Raw genomic sequence first — 18,564 nt, forward strand, 5'->3', positions numbered from 1 at the left:
TGGCGACTCAAACAGTAAATAATCTGCCTGTGGTTCAGGAGACCTGGGTTCAATCTGTGGGTTGGGAAGACCCCCTGGAGGATGGCATGGCAATGCACTGTAGTATTCTTGCCTGGAGTTTCCCCTTGGACAGAGGAGCCTTGTGGGCTACAGTCCATGGGGTCGCAAAGAGTCGGGCACAACTCAGTGACTAAGCACACACACAACAAACTTTGTGCTGGTGATTTCATGATCTTGGCTGTACTGCCACATACAAGCCAAACTTTGGTGCCCCATGGTCCTGGCATGGGCCCTCGGAGGTGCTGCCTCAGATTCCTTCAGTGAAGCAGTGGAGATTCATGATGCCAGGGCAGAGTGGAAGAATCCAGGGCTCAAGTTTAAAGCCTCTTCCAGCTGATCCTGTTGTCTGCTTCCCTTGCAGGTTGCACATCTGTGCCAGTCTCTTAAGTACTCCCCCACGTGGGCACACATAGGGTCAAGTTCACCTGAGACTTATTGTCCATCAGGGATTACATAATTTTGTGTTTTCTCTTTTGTTAATAGTTTCTTCATTCCTTCCATAAGATTTCCGTGGTTACTTCTAGGTACAAATAGCAGCAGACCGTGGTTCATTGTGATCTCAGCTACTCTGAATGTGGTACTAACTCCATACTCAAGTTTCAGAAAATTGACAGTCTTGCAATATCTGTTCGTCATGAATATACATAACATACTATTCTGTTTGAGCCTTTTTGTTCCTAAGTCTCTCAGGAAATACTTCTTGTTGCCTCCATGAAGACTGTATACATTTTTCTAAACTTTTTTTGCAGGTAATTTTTTTTTTCTATGGTTGCTTTTGTTTATTGTGTATTTTCTGTTACTTGGTGTAAGTAATTGTTGATTCTTCCAGACCAACTGGATGGTTTTGCTGCCATGATCTTGTTACCATGATCTTTTGCTTTTCATTACTTCTGACTTTTATTTATATGGCATTGTTTTATATAACTCAAGTGGCTATGTGGAATTCTCCAGATTTTTTTTCTACTTTTTAAATTCATAGGTTTTTTAACAATTATGTGATTTAGAAGATAATTAAATGGTGTGTCAGGTTCTCTTGTATGAAGCAGCTGTCAGTATACATATATCCCTCCCTCCCTCATGAACCTCCCTCCCACCCCCGACCTCACCCCTTGAGGTCGTCACAGAGCTTGATCCTTGTGTCACCCAGAAACTTCCCCTACATGCCTGTTGTCCACATGGTAGTGCACATTTGTCCATGCCACTCTCTCAATTCGTCTCACTGTCTGCTTCCCCGATGTGTCCACACGCCCGTTCTCTGGGTCTGTATCTCCATTCTTGCCCTGCAAATAGATTTATAACTACCCTTTGGCAGCCTTTCTTTTCATTCTCTTAACAGTGTATTTTGCAGATAGAAGCTTTTAATATTTACAAGGTTCAGCTTATTATTTTCTTTCATGGACTGTGCTTTTGGTGTTGTGCCTAAAATCTCATTACCAAACTCAAGTTTTGCTCCCATGTTATCTTCTAGATTTTTTTGCCTATTGCTTATCGCATGTGAAATCCTAGTCCCTGACCAGTGATAGAACCTCTTCCCCCAGCAGTGGAAGTGTTGAATCTTAAACACTGGACTGCCAGGGATGTCCCTGCAATTTTTTTCAAATTGTGAGTTTTTCATTTAGGTCTGTGATACCCTTTGAGTTAATTATTTTGAAAGGTTTAGAGTTTGTATGTGGATTCATTTTTCTTAGATATGGATGTCTAGTTATCCCAGGACTGTAAGTTTAGAAGACTGTCCTTTTCCATTAAATTGCCTTTGTGCCTTTGTTAAAGGTCGGTTGAGTGTTAGGGTGTCTGTTTCTAGATTTTCTGTCCTGTGCCATTGATCCGTCTATTATTCTGTTAATAGCATACAGTCTTGAGTATCGTAGCTTTATTAAGTTTTGAAATCCAGTAATAGCAATTCTCTGACTTAGATCTTTAATATTGACTTCAGTGGGTATTATGGATCATTTCATTTTTGACATAAAATTTAAATTGTTGACTGCCGTTTACAATCTAAGTTGCTGGAATTTTGAACAGAATTGCATTAAATATCTAGGTTAAGTTGGTAATAAGTGACATCTCAACAATGTAGCGTCTGCCTATCTATGAACATGGCGTGTCTATTTATTTAGATCTTTAATTTTTTTCACTGCAGTTTATGAGTTTTTCTCATGTAAATCTTATACATATTTTTTAAAGAATTATTTCTAACATATTTTGGTGCTAAAGTAAATGATGTTAAGTTTTTAATTGCAAGTTCCATCTCTTTATTGGAAAAAATTGACTATTATATATTAACCTTATTAATATATTTATTATATAATAGTTATACATTGATAATATATTAACCTTATTAACATATACTCCTGGCTTATTAATGCCAGGTGTTTTCTTGTTGTTGATGATTATAATTCCATTTTTCCTGCCAAATATCTGTATCTTTTGCTTCCTTCTCTTGTCTCATTGCATTGGCTAGGACTTTCTGTACAGTGTTGAATAGACATGGTGAGAAGGGATATCCTCACCTTGTTCCTCACCTTAGTGTGACAGTATCTGTCTTCTTACTATGAAGTAGACTATTTTACCTGTATTTCTTTTTAGATGTTGTATATGAAGCTGAGGAAATGTCTGTCTGTATCTAGTTTGCTGAGAATTTTTATGATGAATGGGTGTTGGATTTTATCAGATGATTTTCTCCTTCATCTGTTGATCTGATCTTGTGGTTATCTTCCTTAGACAATTGATATTATGAATTATGATTACTGATTTTCTTTTTTAATTTTTGAAAATTTATTTTATTGAAGGATAGCTGATTGACAGATTTTCAAATGTTGAACATCTGAAATGCATCCTACTTTGATATAGTATGTGATTCCTTCTATGGATTGTTAGGTTTCTTTTCTTATATTTTGTTGGGGATTATGCTTCAATGTTCATGAGAGGTATTTGTGTGCAATTTTTTCTCTTAATTTCTTCATGAGATTTTGATATTCGAGTGTAATACCTCACAGAAAAGGAATTAGGAGGTGTTCCTTTTGCTTCTATTTTCTGGGAGAGATTGTAGAGAATTGTTCTCATTTCTTCCTTAAATTTTTGATAGAATTCATCAGTGGAAACCTCTGGGTCTGTTACTGTCTTTATTAGCTTATTAGTTATAGATTAAATTTCTTTAATAGGTACAGACCTCTTCAGATTATCTATTTTTCTTTGTGAAAGTGGTGCTAAGTTATACCTTCAGCCAGTTTCTCAACTGAACCTTCATTTATGTAGGCACAGAGTTGTTTGTAATATTCACTCATTATCCTTTCAATGTCCATGGAATCTGTAGTAATGGCCCCTCCTTCATTTCTGCTATTAGTAATTTAATTTGTGTTTTCTCTCTTTTTCTTATTTAGCCTGGGGAGAATTTTATCTTCTTTTTGTTTTGTATCTGTAAAGAAACTTCTCTGGGTTTTGTTCTTTCTCTGCATTACCTTCCTTTTTTCAGTGTCACTGGTTTCCGCTTTGACTTATTCTTCCTCTGCTTTTTCTTTTCTTTCACAAGTTTACTAATATAGAAGCTTAAGTTATTAATTCTGTCTTTTTTTTGTTATAGGTACTCAATGCTATGTATACCTCTTTACTGATTGTGCTGTATCACACAACTTCTGATAAGTAGTAATCTTGTTTTCATTTTGTAAAAATATTTTAAAATTTCTCATTAGAGTTTCTCTTTGGCCCATGTGTTATTAGATGATTTTTGTTTAGTCTGCAAATAATATTTAATTTTCCCGCATGTCTGTTTGTTATCAATTTCTAGTTTATTTCCGTCACACATTTCTTGTAATTGTGAGGGTTTTTCCTTTCTTTCTTTTTTTTTTTTTGGTCTTTGTTTTAAATAGACACTCTCAGTAAAGGAAGATGAGGGGCTTATGTCAGATGTTGGCTGGAAATGATTCCTTTGGTAGCCTTGAAATTTTTTTAACAGGAATTCAGGGCTGGCCGAGATGTCCTAGAATGTGGCCTTAGATTGCTGTTAGAAACCATGCTAGAGGTCAGATAAGGTTCTTAAGGCAGATGTTTGGACAGAGTTGTTCATGCCAATAGTTTCTGCAGTTCTCTGTTCCTAACCTCAGCTTGCAGTTGCATGACACATTGCCCTTTTTATAGGTAATGTCTGCTTGAGATCCACAGAAGGGTGGGGATTGCCAGCATTATAAGGTCGTGGTGTGGTGAGGTAAGCCAAAAATCTAGAGAAGAATGCAGAGTCCCTCAGTTTTGGCCTCTGATGCAGTTCTGGTCCTGGAAACACACTCGGATTAAGAACGTGTAGGGAGGGAATTGGGCTCGAGGACTTAGAGAAGAAACTCACCCAATCAAGTCCCTGATTATTTATTCAGTCTTCATTTGAACATCATGCAGTCTTCTTAGTAAAACTTCTCACTTCAAAATGGATAGAACCATAGAGGAAATGACAAATACTGAGAGGAGAAAGTATTGGCCTCAGTGGGCGCTTTCACCATTGGAAATTCTGTGTCTACCAGGCCTAAGGACAGTGTCAACTGCCACCTAAGCGTTCTTTGGGTAGGCACAGCCTGGGCGTCCTGCTTGCAGCTCCTAATTGAGGGGAGCCATGACACAGTGAGCTGACCCAGATCTTGCCCTGTGGGTCATGGAAAGAGAACAAAGCAGAGAGTGACAGCAAACAAGTGTTCATGGGAGAGAGAGAGCGAAAGTCAGGGGTCTTCAGCTGGCAGTTTGGGCAAGGCCACTGAGATCACCATGGCAGCAATCCTAGCACAGTATGAAATATGTCACTGGTGAAAAGAGATTTCCTCAGTTCTTGCCCTTGTAAAGAAAGGGAAGGACTCTGGACTACTGCACATCAGGGCACTTGTCTGATGAAGGTCACTTTACCAGTCTTGTGAACTTGAAACAATTGCAAGTTGTCCATCTATAAGTGGAGTCTGCTAAATCCTATCCTGCATGAATGCTGGAATGCATGTACTACATATAAAGCAGAGTCATGCTGATTAAGAAACACCGGTCTTTAATTTAATAGAAGTCATGATTATTATGAACCTCCAAAATACCATCTTCCTATCTGAGGTTATTTTTATCCAGTAGATAGCCGAGACTACACAGTGCATTGGGACAAAAGAAATAAATACTCTTAAATGAGCTAAATTAAGGCAAAGGATATTTTATTTTACCAAAAAAAAAAGGGTTAGAGGAAATAAGGCAAACTACAAATTAAAAGATTTTCCTTTATGTTTGCTTAATTGTTTTTTGGTTTCTCAATATTTTCTGTGGTCATGTTTCACATTACCATGAAAATCTCTCATTCAGCAACATATTACCTACTTCCAGATCATAAAGACAGTGGAGATGGTTTATGAATTTCTTTTACATCTACCAAAACTGTAACTTTAAAAATCCTAAAACAGCAATAAATAAAACTGGAATATCATTACAAGTCAATATTCTGAAGAAAAGAACCTGTTAGAAGTAAAAATATTCAATAAAAATGAAATAAATAATATGCAGAAGTTACTAGTTTAAATCAAGAAGAAAATAGAGATCTAAACTTGGTTTGCTCGACCCCTACTAACCTGCACTATCTAGCAGCTTGACTACTCTTTGAGAAAGTTCTGTTCCAGTGTCATCTTACCTTGTTTAGATGGTGAACAACATATTCAATACGTTCAATGTGTTTTACATATACCCAATCTGTGGCTTTCAAACCTTTAAAACAGCAAACAATGTGATTTATATGATTAATCCATTTGGATTCTGAAGCACAATAAACCTTAAGAAAAGTAATTAACATTTGGAAATACTAAACTCTTCCCTCATCTCCTTAATCTACTTTAAATCAACGTTCACTAGATATTTCTTCTATGGATAAAGGAGAAATGGTATGTATTTTTAAAAATGAGTTGTACCTAAACTCCCTTACTACATAAAACAGTAAAGAACATACAAGTTTTGTTCCTTCCATCCTACTACTCTCTACTGTTTAGGAGCTTGACAGCTCTGTTCCAACACAAAAGGGTAGAAAGTGTCAGGGTCTCCCTCCCTAGATGTGGGAGGAGCTGTAGGACTTTGCCCTGGAAGGGGCACTGGCTTCAGCCATTGTTGGAGCCCTGGCCGTGCCTCTCAGCCCTGCTCTCTCCACCTGATCTCTCAGAGCCTTGTTATAGAGGTCTGGGAAGGAAGTCAGGACGGTATCGTGGAACTTGGCCAGCACCTCCAACACCTTCATCTTATTGAAATCAACATAAGCTCTCGGGCCACACAGGAAATCGTAGTGCAGAGGATCCCCATTGGGCACCTGATGGTACTTCAGGTACTTCTTCTGCACCAGATCTTTGGTGATGAGCTTTCTGGGCTCCCCAAAGATCCAGTGCTTCCTCCCAGAGTAGACCCCCAACACACTGAGGAATTCCCAGACCTCCTCCCCGGGGGCGTGGTTGCCCTTCATAAAGATAATGCCCAGGAGCACCATGAGGAAACCAGACTTGGGCAGACCACCCTCCTCACTCGGACCTTCATCGCCCCGGAGGTTGAGCTTTTTGATGAGGGCGTAGATGTTCCTACTACAGTCGACTTCCATCATCTCCAGGCCAAATACCAGCTCCATGTGCTTACAGGCTCTCCTGAGGATCTCATGGAAGTGCTGCTTATACTTCCTGCCAACAACCTTCAGCAGAGATGGGCTCTTTCTGGGTGTATTTCTCCAGAAGGAACTCCACCAGCATGCTGGCCCTCCTGGTCAGAGGATTTTTGTGAGGGCTCTGAGTGGCAGGGGCTGCATGGGAAGCACCTGCACTTTCCTCTTCTGGGCCCTGGGCACCTTCATCAGATCCTGCACAGGAAGGCAGGATCCTATGCCCTGTGCCCGGCATCAGGAGAGCGAAGGGCCATGGCTTAACATAATTTGTTTCCCCACTCATCTACTGAAGGTCATCTTTGGTGATTTTGGTTTTGGGCAGCTATGACTTATTCTTCTATTAAAATTTGGTTGAAGGTTTTGGATGGGCTTAAGGATTTGGCTCTTTTGAATAAATACCTTAACGTTCATTTGTTAGATCATATGATAAGACTATATTTAGCTTAAAAGAATTTGCCAAACAGTTTGGAAAGTATCAGTATCACTGCATTCCCTTTAGCAATGAATTAATTTTCAGGTAGTTTGCCTGTTTCCTCTTCATTTATTTGGACTTCTGTGTTTCTGGTTGGTTCTTTCATTTGTGTAGTATATCTGTGCTTTCTCCATTATTATTATTATTTTAATTATGGTGTTTAAGTTCTCCTTTCCCCAGGCTTCAAGGTTGAATTCTTTCTTCCTTTTGTTTCTGCCCTCTAAGGTTGTTCCAGTGGTTTGTGTAAGCTTCTTATAGGGTGAGATTTGTGCTGAGTGTTTGTTTCTTTGTTTGTTTTTTGCCTCTGATGGGCAAGGCTGAGTAGGTGGTAATTCTGTCTGCTGATGATCAGGTTGTATTTTTCTTTTCTTTGTTGTTTAGATGAGGCATCCAGCACAGGGGCTATCAGTGGTTTGGTGATGCCAGGTCTTGTATTCTAATGGTTTCCTTTGTGTTAGTTCTCACTATTTGATATCCTCGAATTAGTTCTCTGGTAGTCTAGGATCTTGGAGCCAGTGGACCCACTCTAAAGGCTCAGGGCTTGACCTCGAGTTTTGCGTGAGTCTATATATGCTTTTCTGCTGGTCATGTACTCCTGTCCACTCTCAGCTAGTATTCTGCATGCATTTTTGTGTCTGAAGGTGTATTCCTGATGTATCCGTGGAGAGAGATGTATTCCACGTCCACCAATTCCTCTTGCCATCTTGTTCCTCCTGGGCAAGATTCGAGAGAGTCCCTTGGACTGCAAGGAGATCTAAGCAGTCAATTCTAAAGGATATCAGTCCTGAATATGCATTGGAAGGACTCATGCTGAAGCTGAAGCTCCAGTACTTTGGAGACCTAATGTGAAGAACTGACTCATTGGAAAAGACCCCATGATGGGAAAGATTGAAGGCAGGAAAAGAAGGGAAGGGCAGAGGATGAAATGACTGGACGGCATCACTTACTCAATGGACATGAGTTTGACCAAGCTCTGGGAATTGGTAATGGACAGGAAAGCCTGGCATGCTGCAGTCCATGGGGTTGCAAAGAGTCAGACACAACCAAGAGACTGAACAGAAGAGATGAGTCATCAAAATATTCTTGTCATTCCTATATTTTCTGGATGAGTTGAAGCCTTCCCTTGCGGCAAGGCTGATTCTCTTACATTGGCAAAGAACGTGTGAGAAGATGTGTTCTCTGCTTGGTTTATCAACTGTGATCCAGGTACACATTTCCCTGGGCAAATTATACAAGCTTCAACCAAAACCTTGCAGGCTTCTAGAAATTATCATTGTCCCTATGACCCACAAACATCAGGGAGGATTGACAGAAACATACCAAAACTGCACTCTAGCAATATAAGAATTAGGAACATGGGGCTTTCAGTTCAGTCACTCAGTCGTGTCCAACTCTTTGTGACCCCATGAATCGCAGCACGCCACGCCTTCCTGTCCATCACCAACTCCCGGAGTTCAGTCAGACTCACATCCGAGTCCGTGATGCCATCCAGCCATCTCATCCTCTGTCGCCCCCTTCTCCTCCTGCCCCCAATCCCAGCATCAGAGTCTTTTCCAGTGAGTAAACTCTTCGAATGAGTTGGCCAAAGTACTGGAGTTTCAGCTTTAACATCATTCCTTCCAAAGAAATCCCAGGGCTGATCTCCTTCAGAATGGACTGGTTGGATCTCCTTGCAGTCCAAGGGACTCCCAACAGTCTTCTCCAACACCACAGTTCAAAAACATAAATTCTTCGGTGCTGAGCTTTCTTCACAGTCCAATTCTCACATCCATACATGACCACTGGAAAACCATAGTCTTGACTAGACGGAACTTGGTTGGCAAACTCATGTCTCTGCTTTTCAATATGGTATCTTAGTTGTCAATAACTTTTCTTCCAAGGAGTGTCTTTTAATTTCATGGCTGAAGTTACCATCTGCTGTGATCTTGGAGCCCAAAATAATAAAGTCTGACACCATTTCCACTCTCACCCCATCTATTTCCCATGAAGTGATGGGACCAGATGCCATGATCTTCGTTTTCTGAATGTTGAACTTTAAGCCAACTTTTCACTCTCCACCTTGACTTTCACCAAGAGGCTTTTTTTAGTTCCCTTGACTTTCTGCCCTAAGGGTGGTGTCATCTGCATATATGAGGTTATTAATATTTCTCCCGGCCATCATGATTCCAGCTTGTGCTTCTTTCAGCCCAGCGTTCCTCATGATGGACTCTGCATATAAGTTAAATAAGCAGAGTGACAATATACAGCCTTGACATACTCCTTTTCCTATTTGGAACCAGTCTGTTGTTCCATGTCCAGTTTTAACTGTTGCTTCCTTACCTGCATATAGGTTTCTCAAGAGGCAGGTCAGGTGGTCTGGTATTCGGATCTGTCTCAGAATTTTTCACAGTTTATTGTGATTTACACAGTCAAAGGCTTTGGCATAGTCAATAAAGCAGAAATAGATGTTTTTCTGGAACTCTCTTGCTTTTTCCTGGAGCATAAAACCCCATTAGAAAAACAGCCAGGGAACTTGCTGACAGAATTCCCATCAGCATTACCAGGTGAGTAAGGAAAATCGCTTCTGGCAGGCACAGGAACTTTAGGATGTTTTGGGGACTTCAGGAAGAGAAGAATTCATCCAGATCTCTAAGTTTGACAACAAGTCTTTGCTGTGGCTTCCTAGACTCAAGAAGCTATTAAAATTTCCTTCTGGACACTCCTCATAAACCGTTCCAGCAAAGCAGATTTAAAAGCACCTATATGGCAAATTGTTATTTTTACTGTACTTAGATAAATAATCAGGCCAAGTTTATTGAATGTAGACTTCCTTTGCAAACAAATTAGGTCTTAGTTTTCCTGTCTTTGGTAGAAATGAGGGAGATGACAGACAGCAAAAATGGTTCCATAGAAAGTGTACCACACATGTGTGATATTAGGTTCTAGTGGTATTACGTTTCCTTGAAGTATTGTTATTTACCTGCAAACTGGGTCGGATCCTGAATTTTTCTAGTATCCACTCATATCTAGCTGCAACTTTCTTACTAAAATTCCCAATTTCTCCCATCCTTTTGATGTGTCTGTGGGGAGACAGTGAGCTCTGAGGATACACCTCTGCCATCTTGATCCGCTCACTCTCCCATTCTTTGACTTGAATCACTGAGAACTAGCATTGGCATTTTCCTGAAGTCCTGCAAGGTGAAGCTACATGACTTGATGCAAAGATCAGAAAATAGTCACAACAGCTTACATTGAAATAGACTTCATGCCTGTTGCTATACGAGCCACTCAGAAAGTAAACCTGATCACCCAGAGATATTGCTAACTGTGATAGAGACATTTCAAACTGCAACAGTTGCTTTGATCCTGACACCTAGAAAACTTTTTGACTGACTATCCCCTGGGCTCAGAAACTGGTTGATAACCAGCTCCAATCATTAACATCTGCTTTTCTTTTGTTTCCATAGAAATGCCTCTTATTATTAACTACCTGATACTGCTTGTACCCTAGACCTAGCATTGGGAGTGCATTGCATCACCACCTATTGAAATGCGATACCGCTCTTTAAATGAACTGACCTGTTGCCAGAATTATGCAACTGCTGCCATGAAATGGAGGACTCCACTGGTCCTTTCTCTCTCTCCACAGTGACCAGATCAGCTTTTATCATGTGAGACTTGCAGGCAAGTTTCAGAAGAGGGACCTGTCAAGGCATAGGGCACTCTGCCCCCAAATATACCACAGTATCATATTGATTATTTTGAATTCAAGTTACTTAACAAACAGCCAACAGAGGAGGGACATTCCACCGCCCCTGATTTCTGCCTCCCTGAGAGCAGGAAATACACCTCATATGAAGAATGTACTGCCTGCATCTGGAGGCAGAGGGAAACCCTTCCAACCAGAAATGGGCAGTTCAAGCAGAGAAGCCTGTATACACAAACCTTGTTAAGTCTTTAATTTACTACCCTGGGTACACATTCTGTTTAGATTCCTTACTAGTTGAGTACCTTACACCTAAGTGGATTTGTCCTGTCAATTCCTCACAAATTGTTGTGTTGTCTACTAAGTAAAGAAGCTGCCTGCTTTGCCCACTTCTTAGGTCCCCTTTCTATGACACTTCTTGTGCACATGAATTGCAATTTGTCTCTTTGTCTCCTGTTACCCTGTCTTGTGTCAAGTTTACTAGTAGTCTAACTATAAGAATTCAAAAGGGATACAGGGAGGAATGTCTTTCTTCCTAAGGGAGTTCACCCTTACATCTCAGAAACTCCCTGGAGACGATGTGCATAGAATACCAGTCTGTGCATGGGAATCTCCTGCATTGAGATAAGAGCAGAGACACCTTAGATTTCTGTCTGTTAGGGGCCAAATTGTATCCCTCCACAAATGCATATTGAAGGCATAACTCGGAGTACTTCAGAATGCAACTGTAGTTAGAAATAAGGTCTTTAAAGAGATGGTTGAGTTAAAATGAAGTCATTAGTGTGGGCCATAACCCAGTGTGACTATCAGAAGAAATTGAGACACAAAAGGAGGCACCAGGGATATATGCACTTAAAAGGAATGCAAGTGAAGAGGGTAGCCACCTGGCAGCCAAGGGGAGAGGCCTCAGGGTAAACCAGCCCTCACCTTGGACTTGCAGACTCTAGAACTCTGAGAAAATAAGTTTCCGTTGTTTCAACCACCCATTCTGTGGGTTTTTCTGTGGAGAGCCTAACAGATCCGTACGTTACCCAGGTAGAGATTTCTTCCTGGATAGTCTTTTACGTTCCTGTCATTCCTAAAGGCTATCTCAAGATCTTGCTTATGTGATTGCAGCTCCTTCTATATAAAGTTGTATGGGGATAGGCTAGGTCTTGATCTTAGCCTCACCAGAACTAGCACAGAGCCTTTGAAAGAGCAGGTGCTCAAAAAATAAATGAAGACAGTAAGAGGTCTAACTTGGTAAGGTTTAATACCTCCTGAATTTTTCAAGAAGGATATCGAGGTATAAATTATTTAGTTTTACAAAACAGAAGACCGAAAAGATGGAGAACAATCAAGGTTGATCATGTTTTGAACTTTTTCATTTTATTTTTTCATTCCATTGTCCCAGCAATTATATTGTGGGATTGCATCCCATTTCGGCAAAAGTCCCTATTTTGATGTCACATTTTCTTATCTGGATGATCTTTTAAAAGTCTTCATCTTCGGTAGGGGTGGGAGAAGCTGCTGGACGTGGCAGTGGATCATGCCTGGAAGGGACAGTGGTGCCAGGCCTGGCTGGAACTGTGGCTCGAGCTCTCTCCTCCTCATCTCACAAAGCTTCTTCATATTGTGATGAGAAGGCACTGGGGACCGTATCATTGACTTTTGCCAAAAATTCCAGGACTTTCATTTTGCTGGTTTCAGCATGGGCTCCTGGGCCCCACAGGAACTCGTAATGTGGAGGATCGTGGTGGGCAACCTGACGGTACTCCAGGTACCATCACTAACATCACTGATGTTAGTTAGTAACATCACTGTTAGTAACATCACTCCATCGTCACTAACTCTCTGGTGATGAGCTTCCTGGGCTCTCCGTAGATGATAGGTTTTCTCCCAGCATGTACTCGCATCATATTCAAGAATTTCCAGATGTCTTCCTCAGTGGCACAGTCGCCCTTCACGAAGATCACACCCAGAACTGTCATCAAGAGACCAGTCTTAGGTAAGCCCCTACCATCCTACACCCTCCCATAGCTGGGAAGGTTCAGTTTGCTGACGAGGTCATAGGAGTGGATGGTTGAGTCAACTTCCTTCAAGTCAACTGCAAAGACAGCCTCGATGTGTTCAGAGGCTCTCTTGAGAATCTCGGCAAATCGGTGATGGTATCTTGGGTGGATAATCTGCAGCATGTCTTCCTCGTGATGGGCTGCTTCATTTTATACTTACACAGAAGGAACTGCTCCAACAAACTTGTCATGCTGTTCAGAGTATCACGGTAGGTGTTTTTGGTAGAAGATGAGGAACGTGAATCTTCCTCATCTTGACTGGTATCTTCTTCATCAGATGTTGGGTCAGCAGTAGTTGAAAAAGTGCTGGTAGTAGATGGGGCTTCCAAAGACCCCTGGGAAGTGCTATTTGACCCAGTAGCTGATGAGCTCTATGATATCTTCCAAAGAGAAGAGATAGAGGAAGATCTTCCATTACTGCAGTGAGCTGCACTCCCTTGTGACTCTGGGGCTCATATCAGGTCTGGTAGTGTTTCTCACGGATGCAGAGTTTATGAGACTGGCCCCCAAGCATGATGACTGCTCTGGGGGACAATGATTAGAAGTGTGAGTAGGAGGGCAGGTGATAAGGGCCCACAGGATGACGAAGGTTGAGTGTGCAGCTGCAGCAGGGGAATACCACTTTGGTTATCAGGAAGGCTACATTTGTGGTTTTCTTGAGGGCACTGTTCTGAAAACTCCCAGGGTTCCTATTCTCTTAATCAGCCTGTCCTTTGGGAAAGTTATTGAAGGAAATTAGAGTGATCTTTAGGCTGCATCCTGCTACCCCTGCCTCAGGCATGCTGGGGTGACAGAAGGGGCTGGTAGTCTCCTACACAGAGGCATCTGTTATTTCACATTCAAGACCACCAACCCAACTAGTGGCCAGTCATAGGACCTATTCCCTCTGCTGTTCTGTAGTCGGCATCACAAAGCTCCCTGGGATTTCTGAGAAGTGAAGAGGTCCTCACCGCATCACCTCAGTCAGTAGTTATCACGCAGTACTGAGTGTGCACTGGGAAGTTTTCTGTCCCTGCCTCTGGAGTCCTCAACACGAATTAAGAGTGCTTCCTTTGGTTCCCCATAGGGCCTGGTGTCCCCACCCCTTTCTTGGAATGGTATCTGCAACTTCATACTAAGGGTTTCACCTCCGACACACCTGATACAAATAAATGTTGGTGGAACTTCAGCTTGATAGCTCTGTCCTGGTTCTTCAAGGGCTATAAGGAACAGGGCTGGATTCATTATCACTTCTTTTTATTGGTAGATGATCCCTCAGTCCTTGCTTTGACCTCTGTTGTGGCCTGAAATTCTACCCTCCCTTCCCCTTAGGTCCACCCCTTCTACTACTATACTTTCTTACAGTAGGGCAAGCATCTCCATGAGACCCTAGGAGAAAGTAAGATTCTCCTCATCTGTCCATACCCGTCCCTGGTCTTCTGAGGCGCAGAGGATGAATCATACGGTGATGGGCTGTGTGGTTCCCTTCGTCTTCAGGGTATTCAGTTGGTTTCTGGAAAACCTGGAAATAATCCCACTGCTGGCCCTAGGCTATACCCCTTGGACCATGTCCCAGTCCCACTTGTGACATCATAGAAGGAAATGCACATATCATGTCAACAATGAGCAGGTATCCAAGGGATGCCAGGAAGGGCAGGGTTCTGTGTGGTTTCCTCAGAGTTCTGAGGTCAGGGGGTTTCATAGGTCCAAAGCTTGACTCCTGGCAGGGTGTGGGGCTCCTTTGTTTACATAAGGGAGCTCTCCTCAGACTAAGCTCCTCCCTCCCTGTGATGCCCGAGAGGGAAAGTCTGGGAATGCCACACGAGTCTGCTCCTACTTGTGCCTTCAGGGATGACAACAGGATTCAGGCTTCTTGGGGCCCTCTGTGTTCAGTGTAGGGGTATGAGCTGACTCAGGTGCCTCACCTTGACTCCTGGGGACTCAGGATTTCCACTTTCAGCCTGAGGTGACCCATGTAGAGCAAAGACCATGTCCTTGCAAGCCCTGAAGAGAAGTGAGGGAATGTGCAGCCTGGCAGCCCTGTCTTGGCCTTCTGAGAGCAGACACAGGCCAGTCTCTCTGTGACTTCAGTTCCTCATTCATCTGTCTTTACCTTGACTCCTGTCTCTTCTATGAAAGACTTCTTGGGAAATGCCACATCTTTGAGAAGTCTTAGTCTGCCTGCACCAAATCTCACATAGAATGGGTTGAGACCCAGGAGTGATGGGGAAGCTGCAGTCCGGGAGGGGGCCCCAGCATAGGTAGTGTGCTATCAGAGAAAACACGCTGATCTCTTCCTTCTCTTCACTGACCAGACACAGCCTCTTGTAGAACCTTCTAACAGATTTACTCTCTGAAAGGAAGGGGCTGAATTAAATGATTTTGTGCATCGCTGATCTTTTGTGGTTTACTGATGTTTCCTTTGTAGTTCAATTGTCACTGAATACTGTCTCCTTCTTTATTCGTACTCCACTTTTATTTTCATATTTTTGTTACTTATTTCTGGGGCTTTTTATTCCAAAACCGTGTTTGGGTATGAAATTCTATTTAGCATGTGAAATGCCTTTTTTGACTAATGTTCAGAAAGAGGAAGTGACACAAGGTTGGCCTCATCCTGGAGAAGTGGCACAGTGTGGGCTCCGGAGGAATTCAGTGCCGGGGTTCAGTCCAGCTCTTATCATTTATGAGCTTTGAATTTACCTTCTGTATTCCAGCTTCTTTATCTCCAAATTGTGTTTGAAAAAGTCTATAGTGTAGGACCACAGACATGTGTGATGTATGTAAATCACCTGACACAGTATGAGACAAGCTTTGGTATGTTGAATGAATGGCAGTTATTACGAAGGTGATTTTGACCCTGAATGATCACAAACTTCCATCATATAATTTTATTTCCAGGCTATATTAGAGAATATGCAACTCCAAACAAGAATCAAATCCACATCAGCACTAATGCTCCCAAGCGAGTAAAACTAAGCAGTATTTCCCTATTTGAGCACCTGTTTTAGGATGTCTTTGTGGTTATCTTCTCCACATGGGTGAAAGTACAAGTTCATTTGTCTCAAGGACCAAGAACGTTCCTCTCAGGTGCTGTTTTTTGTCCAAAACAACCCTAATTTAATCCCACTGACAGTAAAAATTGAGCCCACCCTTAAAGTTTCCCAAATTACACTAAACACAACCTAATTAAACTGCCCATTTAACAGAGCAAGTTCTGGTGCTCCCATCCCGGAAAGAGAGAGACAGTCCCGTGACATCTTGGCATCTCGCTTCAATGGGTATCACCCTTATTTCTCAGAAACTCTGTGGACAGCTTTTGATGAAAACATGTAGTGTGAGTGTTCACTTGCCTGGCTCAACTGCACAGGGCCTATTCCATTCCCTATGTTGAGATTGCCTATAGTTTTCAGATATCCCCAAATAATGGTAAGTATATGGTTGAGATATATTCCAGGTTTACAGCCTCACCTCTGAGAACCATGGCATGAGCTCTGGCATCACTCCCACAGCTTCATCTAGCCCATCATGCATCTGGACTGAAAATGACCTCCCACCGAGGAACTAGAGGTTTCCCAAGACCCAGTGCTGCCTTAATCAGGTAAAGTAGACGTGCTTGCTCTCATCTGGAACCTCCTCTTCCACACCTCCACCATTTAAATTTATGATTTGTTTATTCCTTAGAGTTAGCTCACCACCTTCTGTAGATGGTACCTGCTGCTAGACTCAAAATTCCATGGGCAGTGGCTTGGTCTCCATTTCGTACCAACCCAGTACTATAAGAAAGCCTTCTAAAAGAAGATGGTCAATTAATTTGGCAGAAAACAGAAATAATGAGCAAAGACTCTGTTTTATTATGATTTAAGTGTCATACAGTTTGAATAAGCTACACAAATCTAAGTCCATGTTATTAGCTTTTACAAGAAAGAGGACAGATAAGACAAATGAAGAAGAAACCCGTGTTTACTCTGAAAGCTTTCTGATCCCAAATATTTATCTCTAGGATTCTTACACATTTCCAAGTAAAATCCTATTCCAATGCTATATTACCTCATCCTGAACGGTAAGGAAAATATTGAAGTCTGTTCAGGTTGTTTACAAAAATGAACTCCTAGTCATAAACCTAATAGCAGTAAACATCTCCATGACATTAATAAACCTAGATTCTGAAGCAAAATAAACCTTATGAAGATTAGTAACATTTAAATATTGTATAAAACACCTCCACGTACCTAACGAAATCATCTATTTTTGACTAGACAGTATTCATATGGATAACAGGAAAACATGCAAACTGCACCTAAACTCCCATACTACTTAAAACTGTGAAGAACATATGGGTTTTGTTCCCCCCACCCCTACTACCCTGCACTGTTTTGGAGGTGGACTGTTCTATTCCAACCCAAAGGGAACAAAGTGTCCTGACCCCTCCCTAGATGTGGGAGGAGCTGTAGGTCTTGGCCCTGGAAGGGCAGTGGCCTCAGCCATAGCTAGAGAAATGGGAATGCCTCTCAGCCCTGCTCTAACCGCCTGATCTCTCAGAGCCTCATCAGAGGTCTGGGAAGGAACTCGGGACCATATCCTGGATTTTGGCCACAACTTCCAACACCTTCATCTTATTGGTCTCAGCATAAGACCTAGGGCCCCACAGGAACTCGTAGAGTGGAGGATCGCTATTGGGCACCTGGCGGTAGTTGAGGTACCCTTCTGCACCAGATCTTTGGTGATGAGCTTTCTGGGCTCCCCAAAGATGGAGTGCTTCCTCCCAGCATAGATCCCCAACACACTGAGGAAATCCCAGACCTCCTCCTCGGTGGCGCGGTTACCCTTCATAAAGATGATGCCCAGGAGCGCCATGAGGAGACCAGACTTGGGCAGCTCCTCTTCATCACTTGAACCTTCCTCAACCCGGAGAGTGAACTTGTTGACGAGGGCATAGATGTTCCTGCTGCAGTTGACTTCCTTCAGCTCCAGGCCAGACACCAGCTCCACGCGCTCAGAGGCTCTGCTCAGGATCTCCGGAAGTGCAGCTTGCACTTCCTTCCGATGACATTCAGCATGGCATTCTTTGTGATGGGCTCCTTCTTGGTGTACCTCTCCAGCAGGAAACCCATCACCATGCTGGCCTTCCTCATGAGAGGATCTTTGCGAATGCTCTGAGTGAGCAGGGCTGCTCGGGCGGCATCTGCACTTTCCTCCTCAGGGCCCTGGGCACCTTGATCAGATCCTGCACAGGAAGCCTCTGCATCAGGAGAGCTAGGGCCATGGCTCCTGAAGCTCCTGGCGATTGCCAGCAGCTGGGGAGCCCGGGGGAGAACCCTGAGGGACAGAAGAGGGGAGGAGGGGCACTCCTCTCCTGGGGCTGCAGCAGCACTGGCCTGGGACTCCTGAGTGTCCCCCTGGACCTCGTGGCATTTCCCGTGGGCATGATGCTTGCTTTTGTGCTTCCGAGACATGATGACACAGGTCAGGGACCACAGGTGGGCGTGCAGTTAGGAAGGCAGGCAATGAGGGCACCTTGAGGAACACAAAGAAATGTTGTGAGCACCTTCACCAGGGAGAGTCGTCTCCGGTTTAAAAAAGTCTGCTTCGTAGGGTGCCTTGAGGCCACTGCTCTAGGACCCACAAGTCTCCTGTTCTCCTAGTCAGCCTGTCCCCTGAGACCCCTGAGGAGGAAGTGAGACTG

General features: G+C 42.8%; 2 pseudogenes; both read right to left on the reverse strand.

The window, feature by feature from the left end:
• Positions 1 to 12,377: 12,377 nt before the first annotated feature.
• Positions 12,378 to 13,093, reverse strand: LOC114111460 (melanoma-associated antigen B5-like; annotated as a pseudogene).
• Positions 13,094 to 13,359: 266 nt separating this feature from the next.
• LOC114111660 (melanoma-associated antigen B18-like) lies at positions 13,360 to 18,334 on the reverse strand (annotated as a pseudogene).
• Between the last annotated feature and the right edge of the window lie 230 nt (positions 18,335 to 18,564).

Source organism: Ovis aries, chromosome X (genome assembly GCF_016772045.2).
Source record: "Ovis aries strain OAR_USU_Benz2616 breed Rambouillet chromosome X, ARS-UI_Ramb_v3.0, whole genome shotgun sequence".
Classification (NCBI taxonomy): Eukaryota; Metazoa; Chordata; class Mammalia; order Artiodactyla; family Bovidae; genus Ovis; species Ovis aries.